Source organism: Homarus americanus, unplaced genomic scaffold (genome assembly GCF_018991925.1).
Source record: "Homarus americanus isolate GMGI-L3 unplaced genomic scaffold, GMGI_Hamer_2.0 scaffold24694, whole genome shotgun sequence".
Lineage (NCBI taxonomy): Eukaryota > Metazoa > Arthropoda > Malacostraca > Decapoda > Nephropidae > Homarus > Homarus americanus.
Window position 1 is genome coordinate 1,573,286 of NW_024732780.1, and position 21,005 is coordinate 1,594,290.

At 39.4% G+C, this 21,005-nt stretch overlaps 1 protein-coding gene across 16 annotated transcripts in view; it reads left to right on the top strand.

Moving 5' to 3' along the window:
- Positions 1–1,924: 1,924 nt before the first annotated feature.
- LOC121868978 (bromodomain adjacent to zinc finger domain protein 2B-like) overlaps positions 1,925–21,005 on the top strand; it is a 390,896-nt gene continuing 371,815 nt past the window's right edge. For 15 of the 16 annotated variants that reach the window (XM_042370019.1, XM_042370013.1, XM_042370022.1 and 12 more), the window contains exon 1: positions 19,143–19,189. The gene's annotated coding sequence lies outside the window, so the exon portion shown is untranslated. Of the gene's footprint in view, positions 1,947–19,142; positions 19,190–21,005 lie in introns of those variants that run through there. The other variant, XM_042370010.1, reaches the window with a different exon arrangement.

Below are 21,005 nucleotides of genomic sequence, written 5' to 3' on the forward strand. Positions count from 1 at the left end.
TAATAATAATAATATAATAAATGTACAGTACCACCACCACCCATACTTAATAGGTTTTTTATCGTGGTATTATTAGTGTATCCAGCCAATACATTTGTCTTATCTAACAACTTTACGAACTATTTAGCCTGTCTCTATTTTCATCTTATTAACAGCTACTTTTATCACTGAGACAAAAACTCTTATATTTAGGAAAGATTTATGGCGAATACTTAGAGGGATGTTGGGTGATGTGACGGTGTAAGGCTTGGGTGGTGTGATGTACTGTACACCATCAGACCATCCAAGCCTTATACCATCACACCATCCAAGCCTTACACCGTCGCACCATCCAACATCCCTGTAATGGTGTGATGGTGTAAGACTTTAGCAATATCCTGTGAACATTTTGTACCATGTTGCATTTTGTAGCAAGGAAAGTCAAGATAATTTGTACCATTTTTTCCTGCCCAGTTAATGATGAATTTTTGTACCCTGAGGGTTTTTGTGCCAATTAATGATAACTTTTGTACCTGCATATTTTACCATTGTGTAATGTAGAGTTTGTTCTTGATAACTAGAATGAATGATATCTTGTGTATGTTGGTGTGTTGATGTGAATGGTATTGATGACAGTAGTGTTAATGTGAGCCGTGTTAATGGAGAGTGGTGTTGACGGCAGAAATTCCTGTTGGTTTGTTCCCAGGACCACTTGCTCGTTAGGAGTGTATTGTGGGAAGTTAAAGTGTGTGTGTGTGTGTGTGTGTGTGTGTGTGTGTGTGTGTGTGTGTGATATAGGTAGGGGGTCTTTCATCTCTTCCTGACATACATGCTTGTTTGTACAGTAAGTTGGTGCATTTAACATTGCATCTATTTACTCTCAAGAATTACCGTGTCTTTTTAAGTTACCAGAAACACACAGAGTACAGATAGTTGTTACAGAGCCAACGTCTTGTACCTTCCTTGTGAGGTACAGTAGGTGGTGGAGGTGACCCCCGGGCAGGCCAGAACCACCGTTGAGGAGGGGCCGGGACAGAACTGACAGACTGTGAAAAACTGTTCTTTTGTGGGCGAGGGAAAGAGATCCAGACAGAAAAAAAAAGCGGTGGCCATTAGCGAGCTGCTCTCACCGCTTCTGAATTCGTAAAAAGATTCCGTTTATGTTGTTGGTGAAAAATTTCACTCGGTATTGCGGAGCGAGGAGTGCATGAAAGCAGCGAGGATTACTGGCCGGAGGAAGGCACCTCTACACGGTAAAATCATTGGTAAATATTAGCTATTGTTAAGTAGTGATGTATTGGGTAGAAGAAAAGGAAAAAAAAATAATATATTGCTTAAATGAACCTCCGTGGGTGAGGTCCAATGGAGATATGAAGTAGTGGAACGATACACATTAAGTTTTTATACTGTAGTTTTATGTTGTTATATTATGTCAATTTAGTGAACTGATGTTAGAGAACACCGCATTTGTCTTCTCTCACGTGTGAACCCACCCGGAGCTTCTTTCATTATCACGATGTAAACTTGTCGCCCAGGAGACAGGGGAGACTAAATACTGTATATTGTGCAGGAACAACATACATTCATTGCCTTAGAGAATAACATCATGAAAAGATGCCTCTTGTTATTTTTGTGATATTTAAGTAGCCATGACGGTGTGTGTGTTAACGCTACTCTGACTGTAATTACACTACTGTACTTTTTGTGCTGAACAGACACGTGAAGCTAAAAAATATATCCGAGTTAATAAGAATAAAAATAATAGTCTGACAGGATTACATTTCTATGCTAGCATGACACAAATTGTCACACTCATAATATATATCATGGCAAATATAAAAAAGTTACACAGGAAACTCAAAACTTGTTCAGGTTTTTAATAGTTATATTTTTTGTTGTTTCAGGTACAGTGAGTGTGACCAGAGTATGAGTGAAGGAGTGACACTCAGGAGGCTGACAAGACCAGTGTAAGTGTTGGTTTCTTGGTAACTCCCCAACATCTCGTCTCTTGTCACATTATTTTTCATTTCTAAGTAAAATTTAGGCTTAGACAATGGCCACAAAGCCAGTATATATGTCATTATTTACTATACAGTGGTGTCCTGTAAGGAGTTAGCTGTGTATTGTATATGCTGTACAAATGCGGCCAAAACTCTCTTGATACTTGATAATATTTGGCATCCACCAGTAGGTCTCTGCTTTCAGTATACATTACCTGGAAATAAGTACATAAGAACACCCTAGACAGTGTTTCTTAACCTTTCAGAGTTGCGCGCCTATGATCAACCTCCAATCCATGCCCCCCCCCCAAAAAAAAAAAAAGTTTGTTTGTTTGTTTTTTGTCAGTTTCACCTCCCTTCTTGCCTTTTAGATCCAAATAAGCAAATGGGGTTGAATTGAAAGGGTTTGGGCTGACACTGAGTTGAGTAGACAAAGGGGTGAGTTGAGCGGGGATTGAGTTGTCTGACCACCATAGTATTCCCGAAGTGCATAAGATAGATCTGGAATCCCCAGACCAGGGTAACGCTGTCCCAGCTTAGTCAAGCGGAACTGCATCTCTGATACGTGCTCAAACACCGACATTGTTTTTACATTTTATTCATGTTATTGTTATTCTTTCCATTACTTCTTTATCTCAGAAAATAATGTCGTATTATCCTCGTGAGAGACCCTGGCAACACTACGTGAAGTCTTCCTGCCTTACTCTACTGTACATTGTTACTATATTAACCCTTCACCTCCTTCCCACTATATTAACCCTTCACCTCCCTCCCACTATATTAACCCTTCACCTCCTTCCCACTATATTAACCCTTCATCTCCCTCCCACTATATTAACCCTTCACCTCCCTCCCACTATATTAACCCTTCACTTCCTTCCCACTATATTAACCCTTCATCTCCCTCCCACTATATTAACCCTTCACCTCCCTCCCACTATATTAACCCTTCACCTCCCTCCCACTATATTAACCCTTCACCTCCCTCCCACTATATTAACCCTTCACCTCCCTCCCACTATATTAACCCTTCACCTCCGCACTATATTAACCCTTCATCTCCTTCCCACTATATTAACTCCTTTCACCTCCCACGATATTAACCCTTCATCTCCCTCCCACTATATTAACCCTTCATCTCCCTCCCACTATATTAACCCTTCACCTCCTTCCCACTATATTAACCCTTCACCTCCCTCCAGTCTTCAACTCAATCTCACTCCCTCACCTTTCACGCGTGTACTTGTTTTACACACACACACCCACACACGATATGCTGAATTAACAGAAACAGATTTATATATATATATATATATATATATATATATATATATATATATATATATATATATATATATATATATATATATATATATATATATATATGCAAGTAAATCACTGTAGGTGCGTGTGATCCAGGTATATGCTGATAACCACAAGGAAAGAAGAAAACACGAAGTTCCCAAGCGCTTTCGTGAAATTCACATCTTCAGGGGTGAGTACAGACCTGTCTGTACTCACCCCTGAAGATTCTATAATGTTCCTACTGCCAATTGAATTACAAGGTAATATTGAGGAGGCATTATCCCAATATGTTTTACTTAGGCCAGACAGGTAAAGATCTTGTAACTAGACTTGAACAACATAAATATAGTGTCAGGACAGGCCAGGAATCCAATGCTCTGTTTGTTCATTTGAGGGATAATAAGCATTGCATTGACTGGGATAATGCCTCCTCAATATTACCTTGTAATTCAATTGGCAGTAGGAACATTATAGAATCTTCAGGGGTGAGTACAGACAGGTCTGTACTCACCCCTGAAGATGTGAATTTCACGAAAGCGCTTGGGAACTTCGTGTTTTCTTCTTTCCTTGTGGTTATCAGCATATACCTGGATCACACGCACCTACAGTGATTTACTTGCATATATATATATATCTATATATATATATATATATATATATATATATATATATATATATATATATATATATATACATAGTTACATTTCGCTACTTATTAAATATATACATTACATAGACTTATATTTCCATATATGGTTCATATATAATATATATAATATTATGTATAGGTTCAGTCTTTGAAGTTTATCAACATATACAAAAGTTACATAGTTACATTTCGCTACTTATTAAATATATGTGGTTCACTTTGAAGATCAAATGCCCAGTTTATTTCACCTGAAAATTAACCACCTTGACTCTAGCCTAACTTAACCACACCTCCAGGTAACGTTAGGGTGGGCAGTCGTCAGTACGGTTGGTTCATACTTTTCATTATATTTTTCTCTATAATATTATGTATAATTCGGTTTGAATATTGGTCAGTCTTTTTATCAGCCTTGGTGTTTGCGGTCACGTGGTTCTGTTTACAGTTTGCCTGGATCACGTGGTTTTGTTTACATTCTCCAGGATCTCGTGGTTTTGTTTACATTTTCCAGGGTCACGTGGTTTTGTTTACATTCTCCAGGGTCACGTGGTTTTGTTTACATTCGCCAGGATCACGTGGTTTTGCTTACTTTCGCCAGGGTCACTTGGTTTTGTTTACATTCTCCAGGATCACGTGGTTTTGTTTACATTCTGCAGGATCACTTGGTTTTGTTTACATTCTCCAGGATCACGTGGTTTTGTTTACATTCTCCAGGGTCACGTGGTTTTGTTTACATTCTCCAGGATCACGTGGTTTTGTTTACATTCTCCAGGATCACTTGGTTTTGTTTACATTCTCCAGGGTCACGTGGTTTTGTTTACATTCTCCAGGATCACGTGGTTTTGTTTACATTCTCCAGGATCACGTGGTTTTGTTTACATTCTCCAGGATCACTTGGTTTTGTTTACATTCTCCAGGGTCACGTGGTTTTGTTTAGGGGTCACGTGGTTTTGTTTACATTCTCCAGGATCACGTGGTTTTGTTTACATACACTCAAGATCACGTGGTTTTGTTTACATTCTACAGGGTCACGTGAGTCACATGATCGATCACGTGCATTCAGATCATAATCAGGGTCCCTGGACGAGCGACGGTAGGGCTATAATTGCATGCCAGAGTGATCCGCGGGAGGGTAGCGTGCAATAACCGACCTTGTGGCGGTGGTTGGTAAGGGCGAGTGTCCCAGCGGCGGCTAAATAACGGGGCTGAAGGGGATTTTCTCTTGATGGGAATATCTTCTCCGTCGTCCAAATTTAAGTCCGTTCTTGACCAGATGTTGGATCACATGAAGATTAGGTAGCCCCAGTTTATTAACCCCCACCCCCTCTCGGTCACCCAGGTAGCATTAGGTGGATGACACATCAGGTGAATTAAACTGGGCTACCTAATATTCATGTTATCCGTCAATTTTTTTTCCATACGTATTTTTTTTTAGGAATGTCGAGTTTTGTTTGTATTGATTTCGTATTTCCTCATTTATTTAGTTGCAGTTTCCACCCCCAGCTCCACTATCATAGAAAACGGGCAATGACTATGAAGGTGCTCCTGTTCCTTCATCCTTTTCAGTTACGTGTTCATTCACTAACAGGAGAAAGTCTTCGTCGATTGAACTCGTATTTGGCACAGATCTCTATGTTTTGCATAATGATAATAATAATAATGTAGTTTTTAATATTTTTTTTCATTAACATTATCAGCAAGACGTTATTCATTTGTTTTACTTTTACTGCTTTCGTTTCTTCGATTTGTTTGGTTTTGTAATATTTTTGTGATTACTGTGTTTATTTTTTTGCCATTCTACATTTTCTTTTTTACTATCTTACTCTTACTAATTTTCTGTTCTATTGTTTTTTTTTCTTTTTTTTTCCCCACTTTTTTTTCTTTTTCGTTGGGTTATTTTTCCGTGTCAGACATGTAACTCTTCTTCACGTGACTGTTTGTTGGTAGTTTTAGTCTTGTCTCTTGGGAACACCTGGAGAATCCCTCCCCCCTCCTCCCCCTACCCAGTCCCCCAGATCATTAAACCGGAATATTTAACAACCTAGCCTAAACTAACCAAACGTAACGTATAGTAACCTAACCTAAACAAACTTACGCTAACCTAACCAAACAACCTTACGCTAACCTAACCAAACCTAACCTAACTTAAACAACCTTACGCTAACCTAACTATTCAGCACAACCTAACCTAACCAAACCCAACCTAGGACAGCCTAACCCAAACCATCCCTAACCTAACCTAACCTAGCACAGCCTAAGTAACCAAACCATCCTTAACCAAACCTCATAACTACAAGTGTTAGTGGTTAATCTTCAGGTGAAGTAAGCTGGGGGAGGAACCTTCCGGTGATCCGTCGATTGTTAGAAAATAGATAGATTTTGCTAGATTGATCGACAAGTAATAGACAGGTAGATCAATAGATAAAATTTCGTAGATAAATAGGCAATTAAGTAAGGAGGTAGATGGAAGAATGAACAGAAAGATAAGTAAATAAGTTAGACAGACAGACAGACACTATTTTCTATCACTGTACGTCTTAATATTTGGCGTTTTTCATATGTGCTTTTTTTCTTCATTGAATGTTAAAACATTAAAACACTACAGTACATCTTGGTGATGGTAAACGAAAGTGAGAATACCAAGAATCATGTTAAGAATGCAGGTAAATAGCAGCTCCCTGGCTCCTGTGAGTCGTTGGCATTTGGTAATCTGTTGGACCACGGCAGTGTGCATTTAAGTACGGAAGGTGACCTAATTTAGTAATCTCGAGTAAAAGTTTCAATATGGTCATGTGAGTTTGGTTCACATCAGCTTTAATACATGCTCTAATGCTGTAGTTTCTTCCCTCAGTTGTAAACAAACAACGCCACTCTGCTTTTCGTATAAAAACTTAACACATTATTTTGAGTAAGTTCAAATTTGTCTCTCCTAATGTCCGCAACCTGTTTCTGCAGCAAACATTAATGCTTAGTAATTCTGTTTAAAAAAATGGGAAAACTCTGTTAAAGCCGGGAATGTAAACTTCAGAACTATCCACCACACTCTACGACTTGTGAAAAGGGGGAAAATAAGTGAACTTGAGAAAAGCATAAGGAACAGTTTAATAATGGTTCATATTGTTGATAGAGTATGGAGCGGCAACTGACAACTCCAGTAGTGCTGTTTCTAGAGCTTGTGTGAGTACTTACTGTAAATGAGACGTTATAGTGTGTCAAGGCCAAATTTGAACTCCTTAGGTGACCACTATATAAAGTTTAAGTGTCACCTTACGTGGTGACATGACGCCAACGGACCCATCTGCCTTTCTACCGTATCTGTCTACCCAATAAAATAAAAAACTAAAGAAAATCCGTCAGTATTATTTGTTGTTCTTCTGTATTGTAACTAACTTTCCGCTCATTAATGATTTATATTCACTATCACCTTTCCTCACGACAGTCTGTTATATGTCCCTAGAATTTATTTCATAATTGATCGGACCAAAACCTCCCTTTAAATCGTTTTTCTTAATTATATTCACTTATAATTCTCTAAGTTTTTATCGTCGCTGTCCCACCCGACACTCATTACCTCTTTGTATCTCGTCAAATAGAGGATAAAATGTTCACCGAATTTGCCTGAGTTATCCGGTTCATCTCTGGGAGATATTCTTGACTTATGTAGTTCTTATAATTAGTATAATTTTAGAAATTTATGTAGTGTCGAAAGTTACGTCCAACCTACTGTTCTAATTCCCACCACCGCCACACATTGAAACATTTACTCTTTATTTATATTGATAATGTCTACTGCATCCGCGTTTTATTTGTTAAAAAAAAAAAGATGAAATCAGGAATTTGGGGAGATTTAGTGGGCAGGGGGAGTAATATAGAGTATAGATATATGATTAAGATACGACTACACCAGTTTACCTCGCACTAGTAGCCACCACATCTAATCGTGGCTTTGCCGAGGGAAGGAAGTCACTGATTTGTAACTTAAGAATAGAAAATTAGCAAATCATAAATACTGTATTAATGTTTCATCGATAATACTGAAATTCTCTTGCACGGCCGAAATATTTTTTACATATTTACTAAACATTATCTCTTATTGCAGAAATGCCATTAGCCATTAGAAAAAAAGTCTTAGAATGACCGTTGATGTGCCCACGAGAAGAAAGTCATTTGTTGCATGAGACTGCAGCTTTAAGTAATTTATAAAAGATGACATGTGCTAAGCTAACATAACCTTATCAGCCTAAACTAAACAAGCGAGTTTAATTTATATTTTGATTAAGTTAGATTAGTCAGGTTGATTTAGGTTGGATCGTGGCATCTTTAAACAAAATATATGTTTAATTCCGTAGTCTCACGCTCTCAAGATATCAACAACGGAATCGACGGCTGGACGCTTCGTGCTTATCTGAAGTGATTCTGCTTTTAGAGATAACATTTAGTAATTCTGTAGATAAATAGTGGGAAACCATATTCGGGCCATGCAAGAGATAGTTTATCTTGGGCTTCTCTAGAAAACTAAGGCAGGTTATCACTGATATCTCAAGGACCAAGGAACGTTATTTAGTTTATTTACCGTTACCTCTATGATAACGCATGAAATTAATCTGCAGCATATCAAGTAATTGGAAATTCCCTGATAAAGGTCTTCGTATAACAGTAACAGAAAGTGGCAGCCTCTGTAAAAGTGTCAAAACCTCGTGTAAAACAAAAGAGAACGGAGTCGACAGCGTGAGTGGTGTTGGGCGGCTGGCGAGGCTGGGTGAGGCGGGCGGGTTCTTGGCAAGCCTTAACTCAGGCCTGATAGAAAACGTGAGTCCTTGGGGTGACTGTCCTCTCTCTTGCTTATTGATTCACGGGTCTCGTTGGATCACCCAGGTGGAGGGGTCGCTTAGCACTGACCTGGGTGAGGAGGAGGAGGAGGAGGACAAGGAGGGGGAGAGAGAAAGATGCAAGAGGGAATGTTAGAGTTGGAGGAAGAGAGTAGAAACGGAAAGACGGAATAAAAAATGTAAATATAGGGATGGAAAGTAAACATGTGGAGTGTAGAGTAAGTGTTGGAAGAGAAGATGTAGTGTGTTGCAGATGGAGTTAATGGAGAGGTGGGCGACTACACTTAAGTGAAATAAGCTTTTGATCGATTAATTAACTTGTTCTTCGGTCCAACTTTGATGGGAAAAAAAAGACTAAAAACAGTTTACTCAGATGAAGATACAAACACATATAAGCAACAGTTCATAAGAATACCCGAGATGTTGTGTGGTGTGTTTAGTGTTATGTGTATTTAGTGTGATGTTTTGTGTGGTATATTCTGTAATGTGATATGGTGTGTTATGCTGTAACCTGTAGTGTGATGTGTTGTGTTGTGAAGTGTGGTGTGTGATTTAGTGAGTTGTTCTGTAGTTTTGTTTGGTAGGTTACAATGTAGTGCATTGTGGTGTATTGTAGTGTGGTGTACAGTAGAATGTAGTGTGTGGTAGGTTGTTCTGTGGTGTAGTGTGTTATGTTGTGTAGTACGTTGTAATGTGGTACTGTATACTGCATTAGCGTAGTGTATTGTGGTGTGTTGTGTTGTGCAGTGAATTATATTGTTGTGTTGTATAGTGTAGTGTGATGTAGTTTTGTTTTGTGTAATGTGGTGCGTTATAATGCAGTGTAGTATAGTATGGTGTGGTGTAGCGTGGTATAGTGTGGTTTGTTGTAGTTTAGTAAAGAGTTTGAATTTGAAATTTCTAATTTTTCCGCAGACAGCGGCTAGATTTTTGTGCTCCCCATACTCATCCTGTGAGCAGGAGCGCTAAAAGGATTACAGAGTAGAGGTCATAAAGGGTGTGCATAACAGAACCCAGTGGTCAGGATATTGTGGCATTGAATGTTACAGAATTTTACAGTGCAGTTCATTGTTTAGTCCTGTATACGAGAGTTGGCTTAGCTACTAGGTGGTTATTGTAGTCTTAATATATCAGCTACTGTATCTTGCCCCCAGAAATAAAGTGCCGCACCCCGACACTCACCGTATACCTGGACCTGTCCTAAAAGGTTAAATTTTCTCAGTGTAGGGTGTAGGGTTCAAGTGTGTGGCCATATGTCTGGCCATGCTCTTAAAATATATATTTCTTTTTTCGCCTGCATGAGGAGCATATTGCCAGAAGTTCGGTACTGTACCAGGGTTGGCAATTAAAAAACCCACCCAAAAACACCTAAACAAATATATCTTTTTTTTAATTATGTCATTTACTAGTTATCATAATGAACAAAAACATAACACAGGTAATTTGCTTTGTGCTATTCCGCAAGAACTCTATATCAACATGCCCTTGTTGCCCAGAGAGACAAAACATAGACCACAGTTGCCACAGTTGAAGGACAACGTTGCCACTTGCTACTCCGCAAGTTGGATAGTCCACCTGCTGTCAACCATCTGTATTTCCCACTTCTGAACATTACCTTGTACTGTACCATTCTTGCACCCTCGGAGCTAATGCTCTCTTCTCTCCGTATCACCAACCAACCGTTCCATGTTCCCAGCTATGATAGTATTTTAAATACTAATTTGCCATTCCACTTGTCAATGTTGCTAGCAAGAGTTTTGCAGTGCATATAGTCTCAATGTGTTGTGTGTGCGTAATATTCTGGGTTGCTATAGTATTAAGTACTTTTAGTGGTTGTTGGTAAAAACTAACAAAGCCCCAAAATACACCCCCCCCCCAAAAGCAGGTGCGTTGGATTAAACAATCTATTTTTTCCATGGCTGTACTCTTACTTTGGAGTTGATATAATAAGAATGATCATGAATCGTATGCAACAACTCAAATAAAATAATTGGTGAAAGAACACGAATAAAAACCTTAGTTGCCTACCTTACGTACCATCGTAAGCAGCACCTCAGTTAATATTAATAATATATGAACGGGATATACAGTATACTTTACTTATGAACCTCAAAAACAAGATAGCAATTAAAAAGGGTAAAGATGAGACCTTGGAGAGACATTAGTGTTCAGTAAACAGTTGTCAGACACCTTAAAACTCATTCTTCACCTCAAAACAGAACACTAATTTGAGAACGAAAAATTAGACATCACGGAAACGAAATAAAAATGTGATAATTAAAAAAAATGAAGAAAATGGTAAAAAAAAACAAAATAAATTATAATCAAGAACCAAAACAAGAATATGATAAAGGAAACGACCAGACGCGGATTCTCAGACGTTTTCGTGTACACAGGGGGGTCTTCGTTATACTCGTTATAAGTCATTTTACATATAGTACGTCGCTAACAAAAAAAGGAATAAACTTTCAATATACGTCGTCTGCATAATCCACTTGTTTTATACCAAGTCTGTGTGAACTAGGAATCTAGAGTTAAGTTTGAAATTGCCCCTTACATGTTGTTTTGATTTTTAATATTTTGTTGGACAAATGTATTTTGAATTCTTTATATATTTACCATGTATTTATACTTTTGTTAATAAACTACTAACTATACTTTGATACTCTCTTAACTGGTTAATTACAACTAAAGCACACAGATAACCTTGAAAGAAATAACATGTATACAGTGTATTACATTGGGACTTTACTAACACTGGGTAACTTAGCATCATTTAGCAGACAAAATACATATTTTTTCCACACATTCCGTATCGTAATTTGGTCTCGTAACTCGCACTAAGAGAATATAAATATATCCTGTTAAGGTAAAAGTCTCCGTGTAATGTTGTGTTAATTCTGGACGTTGTTTTTGGGCTCTAATTAACCTAACTTAACCTAACCCCCCTCCCTTCAGGTAGCATTAGGATGGGTGATGTTCAGGTGAAATAAGTTTGTGGGGTCAATCTTGAGGTGATCCGCTTAACCAGTTTCGAACTTAAAAAGAATCAGTCAGATTCTTTGTGACTTGTGACCTTATATCGCAGAAGCACTTTACTTGTTCAAGTTGCGGCCTTGCTGGCTGGTCGATGGCTGGTCTTAAGTAATTGAATGCTCTTAAATATATTGCAGTTGTTTTAGATTGGGTTTCTTTAAATTGTTGTCCACCAGATAACGTTTAGGCCCTAACACGCCAGAATTTTATGTGTGTATTATGTGTTAATGGGTAAGTCAGTGTATCTATGTATGTCGTATGTTATTTTGTTTTTACGATCTTACTTTCTCGGCCTCCCCCTTCCACTCCTCCACGTACATCTATCCAACATTGCGGTTGAGTTTGTCTTCGTTTTCTGTGTAGTGTAGTGTAGTGCCTCGGGGTCTGGCGGGGGCGGGGGCGGGCGAGGGACAGTGGGAGGGGGCACTCTTACAGCCACCCAGAAAACTCCTTATTGATTCCTGCCGCGTTTCTCGGGACAAGCCATACTAGATACTTCTCCCTTCCTCCCTCCCTCCCTACCTCCCGGCTCCTTCGCTAGCCACTCATAGCGTTTAAATAAAACCTAACTTAAGCAGTAAGTGATCTGCGTAGCCTTGGGGTGGTTAGATGTCTCGTTAACTTATTAATCAGCTGAGGTTTAGCTTAACGGTGTTGGCTTTTACGTGATAACTTGCGGTGTAGTTTAAGACTCGTTCATTAGTTAGCTCAGAGTTAGCTGAGTTTAAGATATACAATTTGTTAAGCTCCTGAGGGAGTAGTGGGGGGAATTACCGTACCTGATGTGTTAACTGCGATGGATATGAAATTGTTAGTTGACAGGTTAATGATATGTTTTCGGTATCGTTAACTCAGCTGGTAATGAGGTTGAATAATGGGTAACTCAGGAGAAGGATGTTAACGGGGGCGTGACATGACATGACAATGTTCACACACTAAATATTTATACCATCTGTAATTGTGATCATTCTTACTAAATATGTAAAACATGTAAAAAAATAGTTACCCCATGTGTGTGTGTGTGTGAAGTAATAGTGGTTGATCCTGGTGGGTAGAGAGCTGTGCCACCCTTCTTGTATACAGGGTGTTCCGTAAATACCTTTCATAATTCAGGCGGTGTATTCCTGAGACACAAATAAAGATAAATTACTAAATGACCAAATTGTCAATTCTCAATAGTTTCGGAATTACAGCACGTGACAGGTTTGGTAGAAATGTGATGAAACCTACGGTTACCTGACATAAATCCCCTTGATTTCTACCTGTGGGGCCACATAAAAAGCAAGGTGTATGTTACGGAGATTCGCAAACCGTGAGGAATTGTGGCGCCGTGTACAGGACAGTGTGACAAACATTCGCACCACTCCTGGGGTCTTTGAACGTGTGCGACGGGCTGAAGCCTGCATTGAGCAAGAGGGGCGGAACTTGAACATTTCCTCTAAATGTTAATACCAATACAAATCTTATGGCATTATTATTGTTAATAAACGTCACTAGCACAGTGTATTGGATGTTTCATATATACTGTATATCCCATATAGGTTTCATCACATTCCTGTCATGTGCTGTAACTCCGAAACTATTTAGCATTGACAGTTTGGTCATTCAGTCATTTATCTTTATTTATGTCTCAGGAATACACTGCCTAATTTATGAAAGGTATTTACGAAACACACTGTACGTACATAGGCAGTATCGTCAGAGTGCCGAGCAGTACTGTACGCTGACATATTCATCTGATGTAAATGTCACTTTAATTTGACAGTTTGGAATCAACTGGATGTTAAAACGTGACGTGTATAAAATTAAAATAATTATTTAACTTATTAAACTACGGTGTGTGTGGAATGATGTAAAAAAAATATATGATTATCTTGTTAAAACTATTGGCTAGGCTTTAAGTAGATTAAATTGTCAGCGTAACTATAATTGAATTTAGTATTGGAACTAATTATATAAAAATGTGTACAGTATATTGTTGAGATGCTCTGGCGCTAGGGTGAGTGAGTCTTAACTCTTCTTGCCACGACTTAAATATGAGCGTCATTCATTATTATTTTGTTCTCTGCACAGTAAAGGTTCAGTCATGGCCGTTGTGTCTGTATGTAAGTCTCTAAGCTGGTTTTCCCAGAATAACTAAATATCTAATGGGTGTATTGCAACTAAACTTGGTAGGTAAGTTCTGCATACAGTTTGTGTGCATTAATGGTCTCTGTACCCCTTGGTTGCTTGTCAGGGCGATACCTCAGGCACTTTTTGAGCTTGGAAGTTGAAATTTGGACAATAGTGACCAGGTGCTTTGATATAAACTTTTTTTTTTTTTTTTTTTGCATACTTGTGTTACACTCCCCAATCTGTGTTCAAGTGTGACACGAGATGTGGGGCGGTGAATAACCGGGTTACTGATGGCTCTCATGCTACCGCTCACAGGATGAGTATAGGGTGTACAATAAACTAGTTGCTGTTCACGGGACAATTCAAATTAATTTCTCAAATGTGTCAAGTTGGACTGTTTGAGGGGAAGCGGATTCAAAAATACGATTTTGTGATAAATTTGAGTAATTATCCTAAAAGTACAAAAGTGTACATTTTAACATGTTAGGTTAACATATGCATATGAGATGAGAATTTTACGCTATACAGTTAAAACTTAAGGGTTAACCCAATCTTTACCTTTGGCGCTGTTTGGACTTCTGTTCCTTGAATATTGTTGACAGAGGAAGCATCTGCCCACTGACACACATTGTGTTTTGTGAAGATTATGTGGTTGTCTCCACACCGTCACAGGCCACACCATCACAGGTCACATCACAGGCCACACCGTCTCTGATCACGTCACAGGCCACACCGTCACAATCATTATCAGTTTGTCAGTGATACTCGAGTGTTTACTTCCCGGCGGGACCTTCAACTGTTACTTTTCCTCACAACCCGTTGCTGTGTGGCTCATCATTATAGTAAACAAATTTGCTGCACCACTCGGTATTGTCCTGGTTGTCTTAAGGTTTCCAAAGCCGGGCCAGACGAACGACATGGTTAACATGAGGTGATGATCGTCCAAGAGGAAGCTCGACATTCCAATTTTTTCCGAATTCCGAGGTATTGACACCCGAACACACCCATATAACATAATATAAAATACTTACCTCGACCAACAGGAACAGAACCTCTGTCCTCGACACGGGAGGCAATATCGCTACTACTTAGCTACCCAATACTAAAGAGACTAGGCTTATTCAGTTATAAATCGAATATCGAATCGTCCTTGTAGGGCACCGTGTATCTCACGGGGGCCAGCAGCCCTTACACCAAGAACCTTATACTAGCACTGCTGGAAACAACCGGAATACTGTCCTTATATTTCATTTCATAATATAATGTATTTACCAGTTATTTTAAACTCTAGGTAGCTGAGAAGTAGCGATTCTGCCTCACGAGGGCATAGGTTACCATATCTTATATACGGTAATGTGTGTATTCAGACCTTTGGGGATAGCAGGCCATATTGGTATGTTATAAACTATATACTGTGTGTTTGTGTGTGTGTGTGTGTGTGTGTGTGTGTGTGTGTGTGTGTGTATGTGAGAGAAAGATGAGAGCTGTCAGTCTAACATCTTGTCTCATATACAACTGCCCCCCCCCCGCTCTCCAGGTATAACTCAATAAACACTTCCTTCCTAATATTGTCTTTGGGAACCGCATACGCTAGGGTGGAAGGGTAAGGTCAGGGTGGAAGGGTGAGGTCAGGGTGGGACGTGAGGTCAGGGTGGTAGGGTGAGGTGGGAGGTGGGAGGGTGATTTCAGGGTGAGAGGGTGTGGTCAGGGTGAGAGGGTGAGGTCAGGGCGGGGGTGAGTTCAGGGTGAGAGGGTGAGGTCAGGGTGGAAGGGTAAGTTCAGGGAGAGAGGGTGAGGTCAGGGTGGGAGGGTAAAGTCAGTGAGGTCAGGGTGGGGGTGAGTTCAGGGTGAGAGGGTGAAGTCAGGGTGGGAGGGTGAGTTCAGGGCGAAAGGGTGAGGTCAGAGTGAGAGGATGAGGTCATAAAAGAACATTGAGAGAGTAGAATGATGGAGAGAGGTGGTGAGAGGATTGGGTGAGTGAGAGATGAGAGATAGGATGAATGGATGAGATGGTTTTTAGTTTAACAAATTTATTGGCAAAGCTTGTAGTACAGTTTGCCTATTCTGAGTAATTCAGTCAGGTCTTGACACTGAGGGTGGTATCACTTCTCACTGCCACGCAGGACAGAGGTTCATACACAAAGAAATACATCATATTCATTAACAGCTATATATGTATAGAGGTCAGATTCATGTGGGTAATGTCACTGTTCACTGCCATGCAGGACAGAGGTTCGTACACAAAGAAAGAAAGAAATACATCATATTCATTAGCAGTATATATAGCTCAGTGGTTCACATACATTGGACGTCATATTTTAACTGAAGACTAATCAGTGTGGGCTAGCAAATTTGGGATAAACAGCAAGAATGTCCTCAAGCACCCCCGATTCAATGTAGTAATTACAAAGTTCAAGATACAATAAGTCAGGTGGCCTGAAGTCTTTGACAGTGTCACATTCAATAATATAGTGTTCAACTGTATGCTTTAAAGGCTTATCACAAAGTTTACATGCTGAGTGTTCCGGTATGGGTACAGCATTACTAACCTGCCAGATGTGTCTGTATCCTAGCCTAATTCTGGCCACGACTACGTCACATTTTCTGGTTCTATCCTTATGCTGGCCATACCGGTACCTCTTGTCACAAAATTGTTCATATTTACTAATGCTACAACTGCCAGGTCTCTCTGCATTTCTCACTTCTTCTAGATCTGAGGTCATGATTCTGACTTGAATGTTTTTAATTACGGTCAACATTTTCCTTCTTACTTGCCTCATTGGCCAGTCTATCAGCACGGTCATGATACCTGATTCCAACATGTGACGGGATCCACACAAATTCGATACGAAAGTTGTTCTCATTGGCAGTTATCACATTCCTTTTAATATCACATACAACTTTAGACATAGAACCTGACGGGCTGTTCATTGATTTCAAAGCACTTTGAGAGTCACAGAATATCACCCCACCTCCATTTTCTTTATGGTAGTCTGTGGCTAAGTAGATTCTAGTTAGGTCAGTTTGTGTTGTGCTGGCCCAGTTGTTCAGCCTTTGCTTGTTTGACCCTATCATCTCTTTTTCTTTATATGTTACAATAGCACAGCCTGTTCTACCTGTGTTTGTCTGCACAGAACCACCAGTAAAAGCATAACAGTCACTTGATTTAATACTCTCTATGTGTCTGTTAATAGTTTCTAGTGTGACACATCTCATCACATCGGTGTTTAACATTTGCTTACTACCAACAGGAGTGTAACTAATAGGAACTGATATATCCAGCCAAGGAGGAAAGGCATTAATGGGTTCGTCTGGGGTGATTGGGACATTCAGTTTCAAGAGATCTGCAACACTTTCGTGAAGCCACGCCCCAAAGAGAGTCTTTTGTGGAAGGTTAGCGAGATAGTCGGGATTACTTAGATAGAACACCAACTCGGTTTGAGCTGTAGTTTGGGAACCACTGTTCTTCAAAACTTTGACACAAAACATGGTATTAAGTAGAGCTATCCTCTCAGATAGGGAGGGCAGTCCGAGCGCTTTCCTCATGTTTACAATTCTGGTTGATTTTGGGCATCCTAGGATGATGCTCATGGCTTCATCGCACTACCTCATGGCTGTTGAGTTGTTTAGGCGGAATAGTCATAAGAGGGAGAGTATGATAGTCAACTACAGAACGAATGAAGTGAAGATAGAAAGTACGAGCATAGGTGATGTTACTTCCATAGCCCTTGCCAACAAGGGTTCTGAGGGGTTTAATGTACTGCATTAATTTGGCACGAAGGTTGCCGACAAAGTTTGCCATACGAACCTAAATTAGTTTTATATTTTTTCCCCGCCGCCCACCAGAGTGCAATACGAGACCTCACCATATCTGCCCTTGTTTTGGCTGTATAAATCAATGTGGACGCCGTAGCAGCATCTGAGAATATATATATATATATATATATATATATATATATATATATATATATATATATATATATATATATATATATATATATATATACACACGCACTGTATGTAGTTGAGGTTGGGTATGAGGTGATGACGTGTGGCCAGACAGAGAAATGAAAAATACAGGTGGTGGTGTTAGTGTTGGGGGCAGCGAGGCGTTAAAGAGAAAATGGTCTCAAAGAAAATGTGCACCATGATCGATTCAACGAAACAATGATGGTACAGGAGCAAGTTTTCTTTACTACGAGTCCTGGTGTAACTGTCCAGACTGTAGCCCTCCCTGATAACCCTGCATACTATAGTACTGTATAATTTATGATTCATATCATCTCTTGATCCTTGTGCTTATGAACACATTACAGTCAGGTTATGTAGAAAGGGCTGAAAATTTTGGTCAGCGGAATAAGTGTTTCACTCAGGTTGGGATAGAACCAACCTCAGATAACCTAACCAGATATATTTAGTTATATTAATGTTCGTCATGTTGTCATTGTGTGGTGTGCGCGTACACACACACACACACACACTAGGGGTTGGGTGTAAATGGGTGCTGCCTTGCACAGGTCAACCGGCCTATTCCAGACTTTTATTTTCTTATGTTTTTATGTTCTTATGGGCCAATAGGCCCGCTGCAGTTTCCTCATTTTAACCCATGAAATTTAAAACATAATAACTTAATATTTAATATCTTGATAGTCTTGTACTTTAGAGTTTATTGTAGTGATTTCACTAGCACTTGGTTTGGTATTGCGATTGGTATGTATTTATGGTATCAGGACCTGGTATAGCGTCAGTTTGTTGTGTGTGTTGTTTAAGCGAAAGCTGCTTCACTGATACATCCATTTTTACGCGCATTATCCACGTTCAATTTTTGAATCATGTATAAAGAGAAATAGAACAGGTTGAGCTGTAACAAGTTCAACAACTGTTATATTAACTGTTAAAATAATCAGCCGTGACAAACCATTACATTCTGTGACAATTTAATAAGTGTTGTTGTGTAGCACTCTTAGTTGGTCACGCTATTGTTAGCGGATATACTTGTGTTTGTGGTCACGCTTGTGTTATTGGATATTTGACAGTGGCATTAGTGGTCACGCTTGTAATATCAGACACGCCTTTGTTCCCTGACACGTGTCTTGTTGAACGACACGTTTCTGCCATATACTGTACTTGTAGTAATGTTATGAGGCTAAGCTGAGTGTTTATATTGGACATGCTATTGATGTTGGCACAGTAGTATCACAGGTGCTAATAATATTAATTTCTACTCGACAGGCGGAGACGCATGTGCCGTCAGTCCTCCAGTGGTAGTCACTAGCAAGGTGAGTCACTCCTGCCTCACTGTCCACGTGTAATTGTACTGAAACACTAATGTGCTTATTCTTAGGTATTTTTTAACGCTACTGTAATTATTATTATTATTATTATTATTATTATTATTATTATTATTATTATTATTATTATTATTACTACTACTACTACTACTACAACTTATTTTTATTATTATTATTATTACTACTACTACTACTACTACTACTACTACTACTACTACTAGTACTTATTTCTTTTATTTTAAATGGCCTCCAGCCATACCTTCGCCACCATTTTATTACCTTAATATTAAATATCCTAATACATAAGTAGCTACCCTAGCTGTGTTGAGTTAGTTGAGCCGCAGATATATGCGGCATTCAGTGACTGTTGCCTCATAGTCAATATCTGCAACTGTTGTCGGCTTTGGGGCCGATGCTCTCGTTCCCCTAAGGCAGAGCAAGCCGACCGAAGGAGACAGAAGAACAGTCGACATCTCATAGAGAGAAGGACAGTCGACATCTCATCCAGGCTGTAACATAACTTCTGGGCTTTCTGCTTCTGTTTGGATATCACCTCCGCGAGTCTGGCGTAGAAGCATCTTGCACTGGTCCCATCCCACCAGAAGTTGTGAATGCTAGAGGAGTGAAACTGCCTTGATCAACGTTCTGAATTCTCTCCCCGTATTCCCTTATCTTGTCGTTCTCGTTCCTGCTGTGTGCAGCATCGAGAGCTAAGTTACGGTGACATGCGGCCATGTGATCAAAAATCCTGATGTCAAAGAAGGCTCGCTGTCCCCACGTCCAGAATCCTCGAGCATTGACGTCAACACGGGCTTTGTTGGATGTGTTTGAAGTCCTACTACTACTACTATAATTATAAGTCAACCATTGGACGATGTTTCAAATGGTATTTTTCGTATTAACAAATTATTGTCGGAGACCAGAGATTGTGTCGTTAATATGAGCTCATTACATGAATCACTGCAGTAATTTTAATATAATTCAGTGATTGAAACACAGTACAGGGTAATATTTCATTTTGGGGATTGAAATCATATTTTTAAGCTTTAGAATTATTAGTCTATATACACTGTACTTCTTTCACTCTAACACACACTAACCATCCCAGAGATAGTGTTACGACTCAGGTGTGTACCATGATTATTACTTGTAACTAAAGGTGTAAGAATACACCTGACTGGTTCACCTTAGTACAAAAACACTGTTCATAAAGATGTAACAAAACCTTATCCACTGGCTGGTGTGAAGTGAATGTATGTGGGACATGATGAAGTATAATTGTAATTTGGTTGTTTTAATTTTTCGACGAAATTATTGAACTTCAGTTTAAGTTACAGGAATATTCACTTTACGACTCTGGATCGTGGCCATTATTGGAGTCCCCCCCCCGCCCCCGCCCCTTCTGTATCTGCTGAGTCGTGTGTGCTGCGCCACGTACTATAGTGCGCGAGGTAACAGCCTGGGTGCTCTATGGGGTTCCCAGCAGCTGACGTGTTTGATGTGTCAGTGTTAACCAGTAACTGTGTGTTCGTTCTACAGTTTTAGTTCGGATCTTTCTCTGTCTTTAAAACATGACGTCAAGAGCACAACACTGTTATGTGTAAAGAGTGTAAGTGCCGTGAACATTACCTTTGTGTTAAAAGATCTTATATCCATCATACGTGTTCTCAGACGAGACAATATTTACCTTGTTATATTCTCCGAAGATCAGGTCGTTTGATACTTATTCCTATATCCTTTTCATTTCCCTTCCATCCCATAATAAACTCAACTGAGGCAGACGGAGCTTTTTGGAACACTTACA